This window comes from Panthera tigris, chromosome B1, assembly GCF_018350195.1.
Source record: "Panthera tigris isolate Pti1 chromosome B1, P.tigris_Pti1_mat1.1, whole genome shotgun sequence".
NCBI classification, from domain to species: Eukaryota; Metazoa; Chordata; class Mammalia; order Carnivora; family Felidae; genus Panthera; species Panthera tigris.
Genome location: NC_056663.1, coordinates 195,852,692 through 195,872,884, shown reverse-complemented (window position 1 = coordinate 195,872,884; position 20,193 = coordinate 195,852,692). Strand labels below are relative to the sequence as shown.

General features: G+C 37.5%; 1 long non-coding RNA gene across 1 annotated transcript; it reads right to left on the bottom strand.

Annotated features, from left to right (window-relative positions):
• Positions 1-416: 416 nt before the first annotated feature.
• On the bottom strand, positions 417-18,678 carry LOC122237779. The gene is made up of 2 exons (XR_006216422.1): positions 18,529-18,678; positions 417-818 (listed from the first exon to the last, which is right to left on the bottom strand). It is a non-coding gene; the product is annotated as an uncharacterized LOC122237779 (long non-coding RNA).
• Positions 18,679-20,193: the final 1,515 nt, after the last annotated feature.

The window sequence follows — 20,193 nt, the reverse complement described above, 5'->3', positions numbered from 1 at the left end:
TGTTAACACAATACTCTCTAGGTATTATGTAGCTAGGAAGATTTTATTTCATACAGTTCCTTTGCATGCTGGGCTGATATATGCTGTATAACAGTAATAGTCATTGTGTTTACAATTGTGGCCAATTTTAATGACCATATTATTGGCTCCAAACAATATACATAGATATATGTATATATATATCTTAATATATATATATACATATATATATCTATCTTTATATATATATATATATGAGTGTGTGTATGTATTAAACATAAATATAAACTCTCTTGAATATGTATGATCCTTATTCTTAGCATTTAAGGCTTTTCATGATATTGTTTATGGGACTGTAAAGTAACTACAATTCGTAGTTATAACTTTCAGCACTCTTTTCCCTCTAGATGTAATAAAAAAGTCATAACAATAATAACGAATGTTTGCATTGTGCTTGATGCTTTATGGAACATTTTCAAATCTTACACACCAATGAAGTAGGCATTACTAATAATGCCACTGCAGTTCAGAAAAAGAGCCCTCGGGAATATTTACTTTTTATCCATCGACTATCTCTAAACTGGAAGAGAAAACACAATAAAAGCCCCACGTAGTTACGTTAGAAACCTTGCGATTTCTCTCCTCCCCGATTACACAGTCACTTGTTAGAGAACAGGAGTCCAGTGTGAGATGACAACATTGAACCTGAAACAGCATGAATAGGTACAAAAACGGTCAAAGGGCAGCAGTGGACGCATTAATGTGTGCAGTGGCCATTCTCCGATGTTCGATGGTTTTCTGAGCTGCTGGTGACTTGAACAGCACTTAGGAAGAACAGGCTGGAAGAAAACACAATAGCTATGTTGACCTAACTTCCAATAAAGGGATTTTCAGAATCCTTCAAGAAAGGCTGCAGTAGATGATGGGCATAAAATTAAATATTGTTCTGATGAAGGCAACACACGAGTTGTGGCTTTTCCCGATCTAAGGGGCATATCTGGAATCTCTTTGTTTTTATTTTTTTTAAATTTTTTATTAAAATTTTTTTGTGTGTTTCTTATTTTTTATATTTGAGAGAGAGACAGAGAGTGAGGAGGGGAGGGACGGAGAGACAAGAGACAGAATCCGAAGCAGGCTCCAGGCTCTGAGCTGTCCGCGCAGAGCCCAATGTGGGGGTTGAACTCACAAACCGTGAGATCATGACCTGAGCCGAAGTCAGACGCTTAACCGACTGAGCCACCTAGGCGTGGAATCTCTTAATGCTTAGATCTGGTCTAGTTTGCATCACCAATGGTTGACATTCTCAATGGGTTTATTATATGTTTAAATGGTGGCCTTCTCTACAGAGTTTCTATGTGTAAAACATTAGTATTAAAAAAAAAAAGGTCAGCCATATGTGATTCATCACTGTTTAGTGCTTATGTTTATTTGTGTCAACATTCTTTAGATACCAAGCAATTTTTATGCCTTTGATCCTAAAATAATCATTGAGGCAATTTTATACATAATATTATTTATACATATACTATACTATACTATACTATACCATACTATACTATAATATAATATTATATATACATATATATATAATATTACATATATATACACATATGTATGTACATATATATGTATATATATAATAACAGTTATACATTAGTTCCTTCATTCCTTATGTTATATATATATATATATATATATATACACACATATATATAATTTATTATTATTATTATTATTACTCTCACTTAAGCATATCATTGAGCCTAGTGGCAGTTAATTGTCTGCCTAATATAACTCAGCTTGTAAGGAGGAAAGCTGGGCTTCAACCCCACCTCTTTGACTCCATATCCGAGATTTGCAGAATTAATTGGTGTTGCCTATTTTCAACATATCAGGATTTGGTCACAATACAAGGTAACCCATCTGCAACCTTTCTTGTCAGTTTTCCTTTGCATCCTAAATACACTGCTTCCAGAAATGCAGAGCCCCTCCCTGCCACCCCCTCCTATAGGTTTGGGTCCAAACAAATCATAAATATCATTCCTGGGGAATATCGGAGAAAGGGATTAGGTATATAAATATCTTAAAACTACAAAGAGAGCTCTAAGTCGATTTCAGAATTTTCTCAATTGTAGGATCTTCTCCCCTAATTTCTTTTTTAAATTTTTTTTTAATTTTTGAGAGAGGGCGAATGAGCAGGGGAGGGGGGACCGAGAGAGGGAGAGAGAGGATCCAAAGCAGGCTCTGTGTTGACAGCGAGAACCCAATGTGGGGCTCAAACTCACTAACCATGGGATCATGACCTGAGCCCTAAGTCAGGCGCTCAACCAACTCAACCACCGAGGTGCCCCTCCCCTCATTTCTTTCTAATAAGTTATCTCCTGTTAAGTCTCAACAAAGGCTAACTGAATGCATATAGAGTAACGTAAGCAGACATCAACAACTGCAGAAACAAAAAGAGTAAAATCATCCCCCTAACTAACTTGTCCCTCGATCCCATTATAATGGCATGACTTTCATATTGCATTCATGTATCATAATCACATTTTCTGATAGTCAACACTTTCCTATTTTAGGTGATGAATTTAGATGTGTTATAAAATCATTACATCACAGAGTTCTATAAAGAGACCTTGACTTCCAGGAGCGTTATCTCATAAATGAGTTCCTGATGCACTGAACTAGATATGAAAGGTCTCCCGTGGCGGTAATGGTTTATAGTATGCAATGTGCTTTCTGAAATCAGGACTGGCCTAGCAAATCAGTCAGATATGATAATCCCCCTGTGCATAAATTGAAAGCATCGAAGAATAAAGACGCACGGAATATATTCAGCAAGACAAACCTCAGGAGCCGAGAAGTGGCTCCTGAAACATGCCTGTACTTTTTTTTGCAAACAGCGGAACTCCAAAGCATCTACGTTTCTGGGCATATGGTGAACGCTTATGAGAAGGTGGTAACACTCCACCTGCTGCTCCAGAGTGAGTTACGGAGTCTGCGTTCTGTGCCACACAAGGTGCAAAGCACAGCACGGATCCCTAGGAGCGTCTGTGGTCCTGGGTCGTGTGCCTGTGTGGCACACGTCCTCTCACAGGCGCTGCGACACGAGCACCCTGTACTCCATCCTGTGCGTGTATTCGTCAGCTCAAAGCTCCAAGGGAAGAGGAGGAGACAGAAAAGTCAGGGTGGGTGAAAGTGTGGGGACTGGAAGCCGAGAAGCCAGATAGAGACTCTTGTAATAGTGAAGGTGAGATACGTTAAGTGTCTTGACAGAATCAGTGGTGGTGGGTTTGAAAAGTTTGAAAGTGGGTTTGAAACTGAATCAGTTTTAGATGATAACACAACATACTTTCTGTCAGATAAACTACGGGCAATTAATGGAAGCATGCACTTTAGTACAATTTTCATAAGAAGGAAGGAAGTATCGTAAAGGGGAGTTTGTGGCAAAGCAAAGCTGGTTTGAGACTCTTGACCGGAGGCGCTTGAGGGACAGAGGAGGTGAGAACTATGTGAGCAGAAGGGTGTCTCCCCTGGAGGGTGCCGGTCAGAAGTGTTAGGATCCCTCTCTCCCCTGCACTCCCCTTCTGCTCTCTTTCCAAGTCAGGATTTTCTCCAATCAGCCACGTTCCTGGAAAGGGTAATAAATTCTCCCTCTCCCACCCTAGACTCAGGTATGGTGCTTGGAAATTAAACACGTGAAATAGAACGCTTCAGAAGGATGGCCATGGTTGTATGTCCATTCTGTGTAGAGCCATCCTGGCTTAAAGAGTTGTCCCAATGTAATTATTAACACCCACCTTCTTTCTCTTTCACAAATGTCCTGAGTTGGTCATCTTTGCCATTATCATTATCATCATCATCATCATTATCATTTTAATGATCCTGGGTACCTTACATGGTCTCTATTAGCTTAAGAGCGTGTTCACTGGCATCATCTACCTTGATCCTTACAACAACCTTGTGGTGAGATGGTGGCAGAATTTGCCCCCATTTTCCAATAAAAGTGGGCTTATATGGCATTTCAACAGCTGATTATTGCATTGGATCTTTGGTGTAAAAGCAGGACTTGAGTCTGTTTTCTGAGTGTATGTCTAAGTGAGTTTTTCCAACTATATCACATTGTTTTCCTAACTTGATAATCTCATAACTTTTTGACTTTATGATTGATGAGGAAAAAAATCCAAAAAAAAAAAAAAAAAAAAAAAACCAAACCAATGGGAGATTACCTGGCAATGCAAGGCAAATACTAACAGGAACATCTAAGAGGCCTGCCCTTAATTCACAAATCACATGTCTGTGCCCAGATGTTTCCTTTTGCTTACCCTGCCCTCTTCCTTCTTATCGGCCAAAAGGCTGAAGTCAGCAAACTGTCTTAGGGCAATAGGAAATTAAAAAAAAAAAATTCAAAGAGGTGTCAAAGTTAAAAGGAAATCCTATGACAGGGAACGAATTGTCTAGCAAAGAAACAAAACTTTGAGTTGGCACTGAACGACCTTACAAACACGTATCTGTGTTTCTTGCCCAGTTTGTGCAGCATAATGGCTAACGTTCCCTCATTTACCTTGTACACTGTCCAACAGGGTCACTGACAAGTCAGAGGGAATCTGGTGCTCTCATCAGTTCTTCAGATTCTGAACTGCAAACCTTCTCTATGTGAACACCCATGTTCTCTCAGATGAAACTATGTTCCTTAATGGCACATTTAGAGAGACATCCATCTTGGTTGCCCCAAAGAAGTCTCTGGATTTCATCTCATGTTGAACTGGGAAAATCCAAGACCAATCTCTTCCTTCGAAAGGCCAAGAGCTATTTGACATTAAACATAATATTCATTCTCATTGAGTCTCAGTTTCCTTATCTAGGGCTTGACAATCTTACAGCGTTTTGGTTTTGCTGTCCACATTTTCTCTTTTGTAACCACTCAACTAGGCCCTTGTAGCTGAAAAATAACCATAGGTCAGATTTAAGTGACATGAAGGTGGCTGTGTTCTAGTAAAACTTTAAAAAAAAACAGGCGGCAGGCTGGATTTGGTCGATGTGGCCATCAGTTGTCCACCATTTTCAGGGCAAAGTATGATCTGCTTCACAAGGTTGTTCTGAGAATTGCATTTGAGGATGTGTGAAGTGCTTGATGGAAGGTCTGATACTAAAAATTTATTTCTTCTTCTCTTCTAACTCACACCAATTCTCTTTCCATGAGCATGGTAGGGAAGGGGTGGGGATTGGCTGGCACTTCCTATCTGCAGCAAGTCTTTTTGTTTAATTTTAATATTATTTGTGAGAAAAGGGTAGGGGGTTGAAGATATTGAGTCACTGATCCAAGAAACTTATGTACAAATTTGAGCTCCATTCAGTGTCATTTTCCCACACATTTATTCCTTTAAAAATGTTACTTAAGAACAGCCCTTTCAGTGAAATTCACAATACATATATAAAGAAGCGTGTGGTTTGGGCCAAAGGTCCAGGTAACAGCTGTGGGTCTTTGTTTGAATAACAGTAATAATGAAGAATCAGCCTCGTAAGCATCTATTATTTTAAGCTTGACCTCTTGTGCCTGCATTTCATGTCCTTCCTCGCCGGCCTCCAAAGCAGTCACTAGACCTGCCCCTTCGTTTCTCTGAATTGGTGTATTTTTCTTTAAAGATTCTCCTCTTGACCCCCGTTTTTCAATTACTTTTTAAATACTCCTGCATATCTCATTTTTGTGTGCCTGTTTTTTTTTTTCCCCAAGTACCTGTAGGGTATTAATGCAAAAGACAAATTACTTTAAATGCACTAAAAATACAGTAAATTGGAATAAAAGCACGGTAAGTTTGCAGTCAAATGTCCCCAGTTCAAGGTCCGACTGTATTGCTGATTGTTTAAATGACATTGAACAGACCCCTTTCACAGGGTAAGTCTTGGGCTTTTCATCTGTGAGTCAGGATAGGAACTGCTATTCTTCCCACTTTTCTAGCTTTCTTGTGTGAATAAGTGCACAGCAGCTATGAAAACAAGATACCGTGAAATTGCTGGTAACTTTGTTCTGCATTATAACCATTAATAATGTCACAATAATGGTTGTGATTTAAATAACACTTATTGTGAGCTAGAAAGTATACAAGCGTTGTTCATAGATTAGCTGATTAATCATTAATCTTCATAACATTGTGTGAAGTAATTATATTTCTTTCCATATTACAGATGGAAAAAAAATTAAGAAGTCTAGAGATGAGGTAATATGCCCAAATCTCATAGTAAATGAGTGAGCTAGGGTGGAAACTGGAATATTGGACCCCAAAGTTCTTCCTCGTAACCAAAATGGAACTTGAAGTGAACACAAAAGTTTACATCTCCTTTCTCAGACCAGAGAAGACCTAGGATTTCTGTGTTTGCCTCACACATTTTAAAGTTTACATCTAAAAATCAGGCCCCGAAGGACAGTTTTCTCTTTTTTGGTCACACTTCATTCTAAAAAAATTAACTCAGCATACACAGATAATTTACAAAGAGGTATTTTCAAAGATCACCATGACACGATCCAGACCACAGTTTCTACAAACAACCTTATCCAAAATAGTTATAACAAGCAAAAAAAAAATAAGTAAAAATATGGGAAAATAAAATCCAAGGGCTAGAGCTAATATTAACAGAGAAATACAGAGGAGGAGAGAGAGATAAAGCCTTTCACACAAAGAATAAAGAATTTTTGTCCTTTGGGGATATTTATAAATTATTTGAAGACTAAACTATAAAGTAAGCCTCTTTTATTTTCTAAAAATAAAAATTCCATGGATCATGTCCAATAAGCACAATGAAAATTGAATTAGGAATGAAAAGAAAACTAATATATATTATGTAAAAATCTAACAAGATAAAGGCAAAATTACAAAAGAAATTGCAAACAATGTTGATTAGAATCACAATGAAGACAGCATAGCAAATCTGCAGTGTGCAGTTAAAATGGTATCAAAGAACAAGTGTGGGTGTTTAAATGTACAGAAGAAGAGGAAGAAGAAGAAGAAGAAGAAGAAGAAGAAGAAGAAGAAGAAGGAGGAGGAGGAGGAGGAGGAGAGGAAAAAGAAAAAGGAGAAGAAGAAGAAGAAGAAGAAGAAGAAGAAGAAGAAGAAGGAGAAGGAGAAGGATGAGGAGAAGAGGAAGAGGAAGAAGAAGAAGGAGGAGGAGGAGGAGAAGAAGAAGAAGAAGAAGAAGAAGAAGAAGAAGAAGAAGAAGAAGGAGGAGGAGGAGGAGAGGAAAAAGAAAAAGGAGAAGAAGAAGAAGAAGAAGAAGAAGAAGAAGAAGAAGGAGAAGGAGAAGGAGAAGGATGAGAAGAGGAAGAGGAAGAAGAAGAAGGAGGAGGAGGAGGAGAAGAAGAAGAAGAAGAAGAAGAAGAAGAAGAATGAGGAGGAGGAGAAGGAGGAGGAGGAGAAGGAGAAGAAGGAGGAGACGAAGAAGGTGGTAGAGGAGGAGGGAGAGGGGGAGGAGAAGAAGGAGGGGGAGGAAGAAAAGAATGAGGAGGAACAGTAGGAGGGGGAGGGGGAGGAGGAGGAGGGGGAGAAGAAGAGGAGCAGCAGGGAAAGAAAGAAGAGGAGGGGCAGGAGGAGAGAGAAGAGAGAAGGGGTGAGGGGAGAGAAAGAGATAGGACTCAGAGCTCCTCCTAGGTATGGGAGAATAGTCCTTCCACAGACACAGTGGAAAGTAGGAAAGGATGCAAGTCATAGGGGTCACATTTTATGTTTGGTGATCAGTAGTTGAGGCAGCTTCCTAACGTTCCAAGGGGCAAACTGGCCTTATTTCTGGGCACACTGCTGAGAGTTCCAGGAAGGTAGGAGTTAGGAGTGAGGTTATTGGATGTAATGTTCGGAGGCATTAACTGACTTTCTCAAAAGTGTGTGGCTCTCACCAGGGTTAGTGTTTAAATATGACTTTCTGATCTTCCAATGAACTTTAACATATCTTAATGCTTCTCTCAAAAAGCATAAATATGTAAGTGAAAATATGCATATATACATTATTTTGATAATGCATCCCTTAAACATGTCCATGAGCAAATATACATGGATAATCAAGCAAAGTGTTTTTCATTTTCTTTTAAGAGTGTGGATATTTTTCTGCAGTCTTCACTTGACTCTTTGTAGAGATACTCATAAGGAATCTAGGAGGTGAAGTGAAACATAGAAGACAACTGAAATTGACAGGAAGTAAATGAATATACATTAGCTTTTAAGATGTTCTTATTAGCAATGGCCTTTCTGACTCTTCAGTTGCTTAAAGAGTTGCATTACTGTTTTGTAGAAGGGGCCAGGGTACTGAGTTACAGTGGAAAGCACCCCAGGAAATGAGGAAACTTTGTCCTTTGAATTCCTGTTGTGCTTTATAAAAATACAGAGTTTGATAACACATCCTTTTGCTTGGCCTGGTCACCCCAAGTCCTTCTTTTTCCGTGAAGTGAAGGCACATTATGAACATCATCCTATAACGGTCCTCTGAGTCTCCAGACAGACCACCTCCTCATTTTCAAGACAAAGGTCTGGATATTTAAAGAAACATGACAAAAGAAAGGTTTTGGTCAGGGGCGCCTGGGTGGCTTAGTCAGTTAAGCCTCTGACTCTTCATTTTGGCCCAGATCATGATCTCATAGTTTGTAGGTTTGAGTCCTGTGTGGAGCTTTGCTGGGCACTGACATTATGGAGCCTGCTTGGGATTCTCTCTCCCTCTCCCTCTGCCCTCACCCAGAAGATATATATATATATATTTAAAGACAGGTTTTGTCAGTCCAGTAGTCCTATTGTATTTCTTAAAGGTTTAATTCAGCACATTTTTTAGCTTTGAAAAACTGGAGAAGGGATAGCGTTTTGCCCACCCTCCTTTTTTTTTCATATCATTGAGGTATAAGTACATAAAAATGTTTATAAAGACAAAAAAGATACTCAGAACAGTGGAGGGTAGAAGAACATGGTGAGAGTCCACAGAGAAAATGAACTAAGTTTGGGTGGTTGCTGGGTTGAGGGTCAACCCTTTTCCCAAGACCATAGTTCAGCCAGAAATAAACTAGGGCACATTCAGAAGGGGATCAAGAACCCATAAACTAAGGCCTGGTTGGAATCCCATACTTTTATACACTGTCACCTCCCTGTCATTGTTTAAGGTTCTTGGACAAGCTCTCCCGTGGACACTGGGGGCCTTCTCTCTACTAGTTGGTGGGTCGTAAGGGCTTTGGAATTAGATTGCACAGAACAACAGAGGGAACCACCAGACACGGGCTCTGGCCACCAGTGAATTAGGAATCACCTCGACAGGCGGGTGTTCTGAACGCTTATCTCAAAGAAGGGCACTTACATTTTTTTTTTTTTTGATATTTATTTATTTTGAGAGAGAACGAGCAAGCAGGGAAGGGACAGAGAGAGGGAAAGAGAGAATTCCAAGCAGACTCCGTGCTTGATCTCACGAACCATGAGATCATGACCTGAGCCGAAGTGGGACGCTGAACCAACTGAGTTACACAGGTGCCCCAAGAATTTTGTCTGGTCTTTAGCAATAGCTCAAAACTGGCATTCTCCTTCTGTATTTTTACCTTTCCTAAATGTGACATAGTTGATTTCCTGATGAGCATCATGGATTCAGAGGAAGACCAGATTGGTTTAGTAACAGAAAAGAAAGACTAGCACAGCACTTGACAGAATAGGTCGTCAGGATCATTCTTTTCTATAGCATTCTGGGACCGTCCCTGACCGCTGCATTGCCTGAGAGTCTTTGGAGTTCTTAATTTTAATTCCTGGACCCTTTGAATCCTCACTTCAGCAGTATTCGTTTCAATTTTTGATGACTTTGCAAATATCCTTTGATTTCTGGATCTGTGTGAATACTTTTTGGCATAATGGTATCGTCTGAAAACTACATTGTAAATGCTTAAATCTTCCATCTATCATGGCGTGCGTTGCTGGGCACAAATTCTGAGTCATTAAGCAAGTAATTGTCCTGCTAGACTTATGTTACACTTAACGTTTGTTCTGGGTCCTTTAGGCACATCTCAACTTAATACGTTAAATTGCAAATAATCTCCCATCCTCTTAAAGGATGAAAAATATTCAAATATATATATGAGCAGCTTTGCAAGGGGAAATGCGACGGTTACAAAAATGCCTGGTTTAGAGCAGAGACCCTGTTTCTGCAGTCGATGTGGATTCTCTGAAATGAATCCCCATTGTCAAAAGCGATCAGCAGTTTTTGTTGGTAACGTCCGCGTGAAAATTTGGCATCTACATATTTTTCTAGTTAAAGAAATAATCCTAGAGCACTAATTTACTCTAATGACATAGACATCATTTGGCTTCACAGAAAAAAACACACAAAAAATGAGCTAAGGTCCATTTCCTATTTATGGGATGTAATATACAGAATTCAGTTCCACTGTTCACTGAAGTTTAAGAAAAGAATTCAAACAAATGTAAAGCACGAGGACACTGTCACAAAGGCTCTTTGCCCTGAAAGGAAATTTGAATTTAATTACAAATAATATCTATAAGGCTTTTCTGTAAACATTTAGAAAAGCACTCAGCCTTGCTGCCTTCTCTTCTATAACACTTCTACATCTTATTTTTATTTTATTAGTGCTTAAACCAACCCTTTTGCAGTTATTTCTGTATCAATCTTTCTCTTCCACTAGAAAGATGTTTAGGACAGCAAACATATCACTTTTGTTTCTGTATCCCTAGGATCTAGCCCAATGGCTTTCAAGCATTGTGTGGATATTATATGCGTGTTGAATTAACTGAATTGCTTTTTCCTTCCTACAGTTGGAGATTACCTCACTTCCCTCCGATACCGATTGTATTGACTGTTTTTTTTTCCTCTGCAGATCTCAAAGCACTTCATTTCAGTAACCACAAAGACAGTGTTTGATCATGTAGTATGTATTGTTCTTTAACTCTTTTATAAGTGACTCAGTTGATTGGTTCACTCATTCACTCACTAATTAATTCATCTATGAATCAGATATTCCAGAGTTTTAATTTTTTGATTTTTTAAATTTTTATTTATTTTTGAGAGAGAGAGAGAGAGAGAGAGAGAGAGAGAGAGCGCGCAATGGGGGAGGAATGGAGAGGGAGGGAGACACAGAATTCGAAGCAGGCTTCAGGCTCTGAGCTGTCAGCACAGAGCCCAGCGCAGGGTTCGAACTCACCAAATGTGAGATCATTACCTGAGCCAAAGTCTGACACTTAAGCAATGGAGTCCTAGGCACCCCTAGAGTATTCATATTTTTTAAGAACAGAAGATGCATCTGGTATATAACTTTTGATTTCCAGAAACTCCTACTCCAGTGCTAAGTATAGACATTAGTTGTATAATTTCTGGTCAAGTTACTTAATACCCTTTGTCTCAGTTTCCAGTCTTATCAAATGGAAATCCAACAACATATTGTATTTGTGGTACAGATTAAATAAGTTCTGTAGGTAAAGTGAAGCCACAGAATACGTACTGTAACTGTTAGTGTTATATTAACTGACCAATAAAACCATGCCAACCTGCCTGATCACATACTTCATGACCAGAGAGAAAAAGATTTAACAGAAGTGAGTTAAGAAAAATTTTCTGTTTTCTGAAGCTCATAAAGGAGATTTTTTTTTTCCTCTTCTGATCAGAAAATAATTCCAAATGTAAAAAGAAAACCATATAGAGCATGGTGATGTATTTAAGCTCAATTATGAGGAATGAATGAATGAATGAATGAAAGTTTACTCTCTTGTTCAATACAGGAAGTTATAGTGTAGTCTAAAACATTAATAAAATAGGCAATAGATGAGTAAGGAGTGATAAGTGCTCAGAAGAAAAATAGAGAGAGTAGTAAGGTATATGAAACATTGGGGCAGGGGTATTAAATTTTAGATAAGATATACAAGGATGACTTAGGAGAAAAACAATATTTTAAGAGACCTGGAAGATGTTGGGAAGGAACTAGATTGATTTGGGGAGAAAGAACATTTAGGCAGCTGGAACAGAGAACATGGGAGCCTTGAAGTAGGATCTTGGCAACGATCTCTCTTACAGCAAAAATCAATAAGTGTTAATATCTATTTTCCTACAGCAATGTTTTGAATTTAACTCAGTGGTCTCCAAAGTTTTATCGATCATACCCAGTGATCACAGGTAGATCATTTATCCCAAACTATTTGTATTACATATTTTCTTTACTTGTTTAAAAGTTATATACATGTACTATTATACCAATATGGTATGTATGATATAAAATAAAAGCAAAACAAAACTGAAATAATAAGGGTGAGAAAATAAATATATAAATGGAGATCCAGATATTGTCTTCTAAACTCAGAAATATCTGGGTGCCTGGGTGGATCCGTTGGTTAAGCGTCTGACTCAGCTCAGGTCATGATCTCACCATTCATGAGTTCAAGCACCACGTCCGACTCTGTGCTGACAGCTTGGAGCCTGGAGCCTGCTTCCGATTCTGTGTCTCCCTCTCTCTCTGCCCCTCCCCTGCTCACAGTCTGTCTCTATCTCTGTCTCTGTCTCTCAAAAATAAACATTTTTTTTTAAAGAACTATCTCCTTATACACTCTTTTTTTTTTTTAATTTTTTTTTCAACGTTTTTTATTTTTTTATTTTTGGGACAGAGAGAGACAGAGCATGAACGGGGGAGGGTCAGAGAGAGAGGGAGACACAGAATCTGAAACAGGCTCCAGGCTCCGAGCCATCAGCCCAGAGCCCGACGCGGGGCTCGAACTCACGGACCGCGAGATCGTGACCTGAGCACAAGTCGGCCGCTCAACCGACTGCGCCACCCAGGCGCCCCTCTCCTTATACACTCTTAAATGCCAAATTGTAACGCAGTGGATGTAGTTACAATGTGTCACCACCTTTATCTTTTTCTAAACTTTTATTTTTAAAACTGTCATTGCACATGTTTCTTTAATGTTTTTGAGATGAATTGTCAGAAGTGGAGTGATTTAAAAATGTTACCATCGACTCCCCAGGATAAAATTTGATTTTGTTCCTTTACCCATCCTCCTCTGAAATATCAAACACAACCCTATATAAAGAGTGAGTCTTACCTTCAAATCGGAATTTCTGAATTAGACTATTTAACACATCAAACATTCCTTTTGCTGACTGAAAGGCCATGTGCCTGAGAGAACTAGGTGAATTTTACAGAAGGGTCTTCTTGCTTTTTCTTTACGATCAAGAGCAATCAGATTAGATTAAGAATTGATATTTCTCTAGCAAGATTGCTTGATGGCATGTATTTTGACCTCTCATGTTTCTAGTAGGAAGATAAAATATGAAGGAGTCAAATTTTGCCCAATACCACCTTTTGAGTCAGGAATAAATCCAAATCTGTGGGTACCCAGTCTATATTTTGACCCTTTTCCAAATTGGTAGTTTTATAAAAGACATTATCTTCAGAAAGCCAGTAGGATTTAAAGAAGTAACTTTATGGAATAATGACTGCCCTGAAAAGAAATGACCTCTCTTTTTTAAATATTTATTTACTTTTGAGAGACAGAGAGAGAGATAATGGAAGAGAAGCAGAGAGAAAGGGAGACAGAGAGTCTGAAGCAGGCTCTGCACTGAGAGTACAGATGTGGGACTTGAACTCACAGACCATGAGAATCTGAGCCGAAATCAAGAGTCAGACGCTCAACTGACGCCACCCAGGCACCCCAGTGGTTTCTGTTTTTAAATATTTGCAAAATGTTGTCAGAGAAAAGCACAAGAGGCCCCAGAGGAGAGCCTCCTAAAGACCTTCCCAGTGAGGACAAGTGTTTCAAGGAGGATTTCCTTGGAGACCCTCTTGTCGCCCACATTATAACGGAGCCACAACTATAAACTCACTCCCCCAAGTAATCTAATCTTATTTAATCAGATTGGGGGGAATTCACCAAAAAAGTGAAACATGAATGATTTTGTGTTCTCAAAAGTTGCATAAAAATGTCAGAACCACCTTTCCCTTTCATAATTGACAGAAAGGAGGCTAACAATGTCTGATTGCTACCCTACAGCTGACTACATTACAACTACAAATTCCTTTAACCATCAAACCAAAATTGAGAGGAAAAATGTATTATTCACACTTAGAGATGAGAAAACTGAAGCCGAAAAGTTAAGTACATTGTACTCAGAGTCACTTAACGACTTTGTTTCTCATGGTTTCATATCCACCCCGCAAATATTCAAATAGATATGCCCACCCTTCTTTTCCTTAACTGTATTTGCTGCTTTTTAATTTGACACTTTTACTTAAAATTCTTTATTCTTCCTGATAATAATTTTTAGAAACTGGCTGCAAAATAAAGTTTCCACGTCTTTCAAATGACGTATGTCTCCCAAACTTAACGGGTCACTACCAAACGTGATTTGCTAGAGAAACAACTCAAAAACAAAAGACGAAGATAGCATTTTGCTACCTAAATCATATTTTGGAGTCTATCTTACTTTCACTAGTATCTAGTAAGAGAGCTCGTTAGAGAAGCCCAGTTGACATAATGAGATATAATTATCCTTCCCAATTGTTCATTTAAAATTGTAATTGCAACTCAAATTACTGTACAATTTAAAAAGAAGCATAACACATAATTGTCATCTTTCAACATGTATATATTATAAAGTAGCAATGTTTTTCTTATGTGTATTTTTTGCCCTAAAATTCTCTTGTCATCCAAATAACACTTTTTTTGTATGTGTATGTTTTATGCTTTTGATAACATATGGCCTGCATTCAGCTTGATAGCCACTCTCCAAAAAGCCACCATAAATGTCTGTGCAAACAAAATCAACATATTCTGGTGCTTTAACATGCTAGTTTACAGATACAGTTTATTCAGCATATATTGGTTGCTTGGGCCAGACAGATAAATTATTTACCTATAAGATTCCTTTTCTTATCCTATATTTGGGAGAGGTTTTAAACCTAGGATGTATGTTTTCAAGTAACGGATTCTGGAATTGCTTGTCAGGAATTTCACGCATTGGCAAGGTCTACAAAAAGATGATGGGGTTAGAAGCTTCAAAATACAATAGTGAATAATGTATTGAGTTCAGAGAAAACAAAGGGCTTTCCAACGAATGGCCCACATAGTCAATAAGGTAACTGCATGAGTTGGCTAGAACTGCTGTGACAAAGTGTTACACAGTGAGTGACTTAAACCATGGAAATTCATTGTCTCACAGTTCTGGGGGCTGGAAGTCCAAGATTAAGATGTTGACAAGGCTGGTTCCTTATGAGATCTCTGAAGAACAATCTACATGCCTCTCTTGTAGTTTCTGGTGCTTTTCTGGTAATCTTTGGTATACAGAAGTATCACTCTGATCTCTGTCTTTGTCTTCACATGGTGTTTTCCCTATGTGTGTGTCTCTGTCTCCAAATATCCCCTCTAATAAGGACCCCAGTCACATTGGATTAAGAGCCCAACCATGGCTCATATTGGGTTAAATCTTCATCTTAATTAGCTACAATTTCAATGACCCAATTTCCAAATAAGGGCACATGCTGAAGAACTGGAAGTTAGGACTTCAACAATGAATTGTGGGGGGAACACATATTCAATCTGTAAGATTAACTTACTGCTTTAGTGAATGGATAGCACTCTCAGGAATACAATATAACAAGGGGAACGTCTTTGTTTTCAAGGTTATATTGAGTCCAAAAAGAACATAATTTGATATTTAATTCACTAGTTTTGAACTTTTCTTCTCTTTTAATGGACACCGTCATGGCTATAAGTCTCCCTCAAAATACTGCTTTGGCTGTGTTTCACAAATTTTATTCTAACGTATTTCCTTTAGTTTTCCATTATAAACATTTTCTAAGTTTCTTTTTTAAATGGCACCTCAGCTATTTAGAAGAATGTGGTATTGTTATTATTGGTTATCAGAGATCATAATCCATAAGATAGATTTTGGAATTTGTTGATAGTTGCTTTCTGAAAAATACGTCTAATCACATTTTGTTATTGTTTTATGGATGATTAAAATAATGTATGTCCATCAGGTACATACCATTCCTCAGTTGCACCAACTCTCATGCACAATGTTCTACATTTGACAATTAGATCAAAGTTATTAAGTATTTTGTTAAAATCTTCTATTTTACTTTTTTAAAAGATTTTTTCCCAAATGAAATAAATTTCTCCTAGAGTGATCCCCGCCTTTCGAAATGGTCTGAAAGATAGTTTAATTCACCACATGGCAGAAAAGAACCATTTAAAAAACTCAATATTACATATTAATTTTAAGAGAAATGGCTCATATAGAAGTCAGGAGTTGATGGACTTTTTGCCAATTTTATATTTTAAAAAAATTTCAGAAGACATTAGAGAATAATGATTTCAACAGTATATCCTTCACCTCAATTGATAAAGTTTTAGTATCAAAATGTTTTTTTCAGAATAACTTGAAAATTGTAGGCCCTATGATATTTCACCACTGAATCTCGTTAAATGAGCTAAAAAATAGCAATTGTACAATATCACTGAATATACAGTAGGGTTGCCAGATAAAATACATAATACCCAAACTAAATTGAATTTCAGATAAACAACAAATAACTATTTGATATTACTATGTCCCAAATATTGAGTGGTACATCCTTATACTAAAATACTGTTCATTGTTTTATGAAATTCAAGTTTAACTAGATGTCCTGTAGTTTAATTTTCTAAATCAAGGAACCCTATCATACCCTCTGTATTCAGGTTGCCACAGCTCACAATATCTCTTTTTTTTTTTAATTTTTTTTTTTTCTTCAACTTTTTTTTTTTTTTTTTTTAATTTTTTAATTTTTGGGACAGAGAGAGACAGAGCATGAACTGGGGAGGGGCAGAGAGAGAGGGAGACACAGAATCGGAAACAGGCTCCAGGCTCCGAGCCATCGGCCCAGAGCCTGATGCGGGGCTCGAACTCACAGACCGCGAGATCGTGACCTGGCTGAAGTCGGACGCTTAACCAACTGCGCCACCCAGGCGCCCCCTCACAATATCTCTTACAGATGTTTTTATCTTTCTAATTTCCGGATCTAACTAAGGTTCACATATAACATCTGATTGTCATGTCTTTGAGGTTCTTTTAATATATAAATTAATTCTAGAATTCAATTTAGATATTTTGTATTGCTTTTTTTATAATGACTTTTTTAAAGACTTAAGGACAATCGCCTTATAGACTATTCCACAGTCTGAATGTCTATGATTGTTTCTTTTTGATTACATTCAAGTTAAACACTTTTGTAGGACTAATTCATAGGTGATATTTTAAATTTTTTATTGAATCATGTCAGGAGGCACATGATGTTAGTTGGCTCCATTCTTATTGGTCTTGATTTTAATATGTCAGTTAAGGTAAATTTGTTGATTTTTTGTTGTTTATTTGTTTTATCTTTCAATTACTGAAAATTGTATTAAAATTTCCCACTATTATTGTATAATTATCAATTTCTTTTTGTAGAAAGATCATTTGTATTATTTTAACCCATATTTAATATATATATATATATATATATATATATTATAATTATACAAAACTTAATGTATTTGGTAGTTTTTTTTATTTTTCTAAATATTTTTACTCTTACTAATATGGCTATTTCATCATTCCGCTGGCTAGTATATAACAGGCATCTTCTCCAATTGTTAGATTTTCTACCTGGCTCTTTTAGAAAGTTAGTTTCACTATTATAGAATTTTAATGTGAAAGTTACTTTATCTCCCAATTGAATATAATTACTCACCATCTATTGTTTCTTCCACCAGTCTAAATGCTTCCCCACCTCCTTATCTATCTATCTATCTATCTATCTATCTATCTATCTATTATCTATCTATCTATTGATTTTTATTTTGGAGGATCACTCCTTTCTTTCTATTTATTTTAGAATCTTTTTCTCTTCTTCCTCTCTTCCTTCTCTTTCCCTCTTCTTCTTTTGCATCTGTGGATGTATTACATCCATGCCCTTTAAGTGATATACCTTAAGATATTTTTACATTATTTTGACATTTCAGTTTTGTGTGTTGGATGGCCAATCAGATATCTAGTATGCCATACCTATGTAAATGAAAGTTTCTTTTTTTTTCTTTCTTTGATTTTGTACCTAATTTTATTCCTGCTCTTTTTTTATCCTCTTTTTTTCCTTTTTAATAGTTGTGTACCTGTACTATGCTTGTTCGTTTTTTGTTATATTTTCTTGGGTTGAGTTTTGTTCTTTCTGGACTGCTTATTTGAGTGAGTGTTGACAGGGAGGAACAGGGAAGCTTTCTCATCTCATAGGAGAAGAACTATTCCAGGGAATTTCTTTAAGGTACAGGGTTTTAAGAATGTGAAAGGGTCTTCATTTCCTTTTTTTCTTTTTTTTTTTTTTTCCTTTCCAAGAGTTGATTTAGATTCAAGTTAGATAACATATAGTTTAATAGTGGTTTTAGGAGTAGATTTCAGTGGCTCATCACTTACATGGAACACCCAGTACTCACCCCAACAAGTGCCCTCCTTAATGCCCAGCCCATCCCCCCCACCTCCAGCACCCCTCAGTTTGTTCTCTATAATTAAGAGTCTCTTATGGTTTACCTCCCTCTCTGGATCTTGATTTCTTTAAGCTGATAACATTAGTCATTCTCCAGGGCTTCTTACAACTTGCAGGTTATTCTCCAACTTCATTTAAATTCTAAAAATACGAAGATGTGCATTTCCTTATTCATCTTATATTCTCAGTTAGCCCTTTATTCCCTACTGCTTTATGACATCAAAGAACATTCAGGAAGCTTCCAAAGCACACTTCCTCCCTTTATCCCAGTCTTGCTTCAAAACGATATTTGGTGTTGCCCCTGGCTTGTGCGTTGCATTCTCTCAGCATTACCTCAGGGTAGAAAAGACCTTTTTCACTATGTCTGATGGCACATGCAAGGAAACATAGGAGTGGGTGAGAAGAGTCCCTTCTCCTCAGATGTCCAGGTTGTTTGAGTGGGAATATGGAGGGAAGACTTCCTTTAAATTAAGATTTGTAAGAATTCATCTTATTTTGATGAAGCAGAACATTTTGGTAACATGACATGAATAAAATACCTATTATGTATTGAATCTTTTGCATAATTTATTCTACTTAATTCTCAGAATAACTCTTTAAGACCAGTTATATACTCTCTTGGACCACCTCAAATATTTTGGCCATGTGACTGCTTGTTCCATCCCGGTCACTATTTAAGCATCAAACTCTACGAACACTTTCCATGGAGCCACATCAAACTCTATGAACACTTTCCATGGACCCATTGCTGTTGCTATATGCCTCTTCTATGTTGTCAGCAAGGTGTAACAAGCCTCTCTCTGTACTCACACATGGGCAATCCAGAGGTTCACCCGAATTAACACCCTGTGGAGTTAACTTGACCAAGAGGAAATTGGAGTCTATGGATAATTTCTTCTTCTGTGGATAATGTCTTCTATCTCTCTTCAGATGGACTATTCTAAGAAGTGGCATTTCATTACACCTGTTGGAAGATGGCCGCATATACAAGCAATCAGTTGAGTTTAACACCAAGTAAAACATCTTTCCTTACCTTGCTTTGTCTTTAATTCACATCTGTGTCCCTGATACTTCATGCCTCACTGAAATAATTGTTATAAGCTTTGGCCTCAGAGTTTGATTTCAGAGTATTCTAATCTAAGACAGATGAGAACAATGCCCGGGAAATCATGTCACAGTCCAGAAATTAGGGGGAAAAATGTCAAGCTGAGGTTTTATTTCATTTTATTTTTTATTCTAGGACTCTTTCATTTTAAAACTACTCCTCTTTCCACTGTAGCAAAATCTCCATAACGTAGAAAATTCAACTTTTCGAAGTTCTTTAAATTTGATTTTGAGATTTTAAAATGTTATTTGAGCTTCCTTTTTAAAAATGCTTCTTAATGAGCGCATGGAACATAATAAAGAGTCTGAAGTCCTTTGTGTCCTCCTCATGCAGCTGGGCCAGAGCAGTAGCCCCTTAAATCTTCAGGGGAGGAAGAACAATTAGGTTGTCATCATAACCTCTTGGTGTCAAAGGAAAGTTGGATCCCATTGTTAAATGCTGACGTTTGTGCTGTTAAGTGCTGAGCGTTAAGAAGTTCTGTCCTCACTGCCAGAGGCTTCTTAATGCTAAACTCTTGTCAGCCCGCCTAATCATAAGCAGCTTCAATGAAGGGGGAGGGAAACCCCGATGTTTCCAAATTTTAACCATGTCTATTATTTAAAGG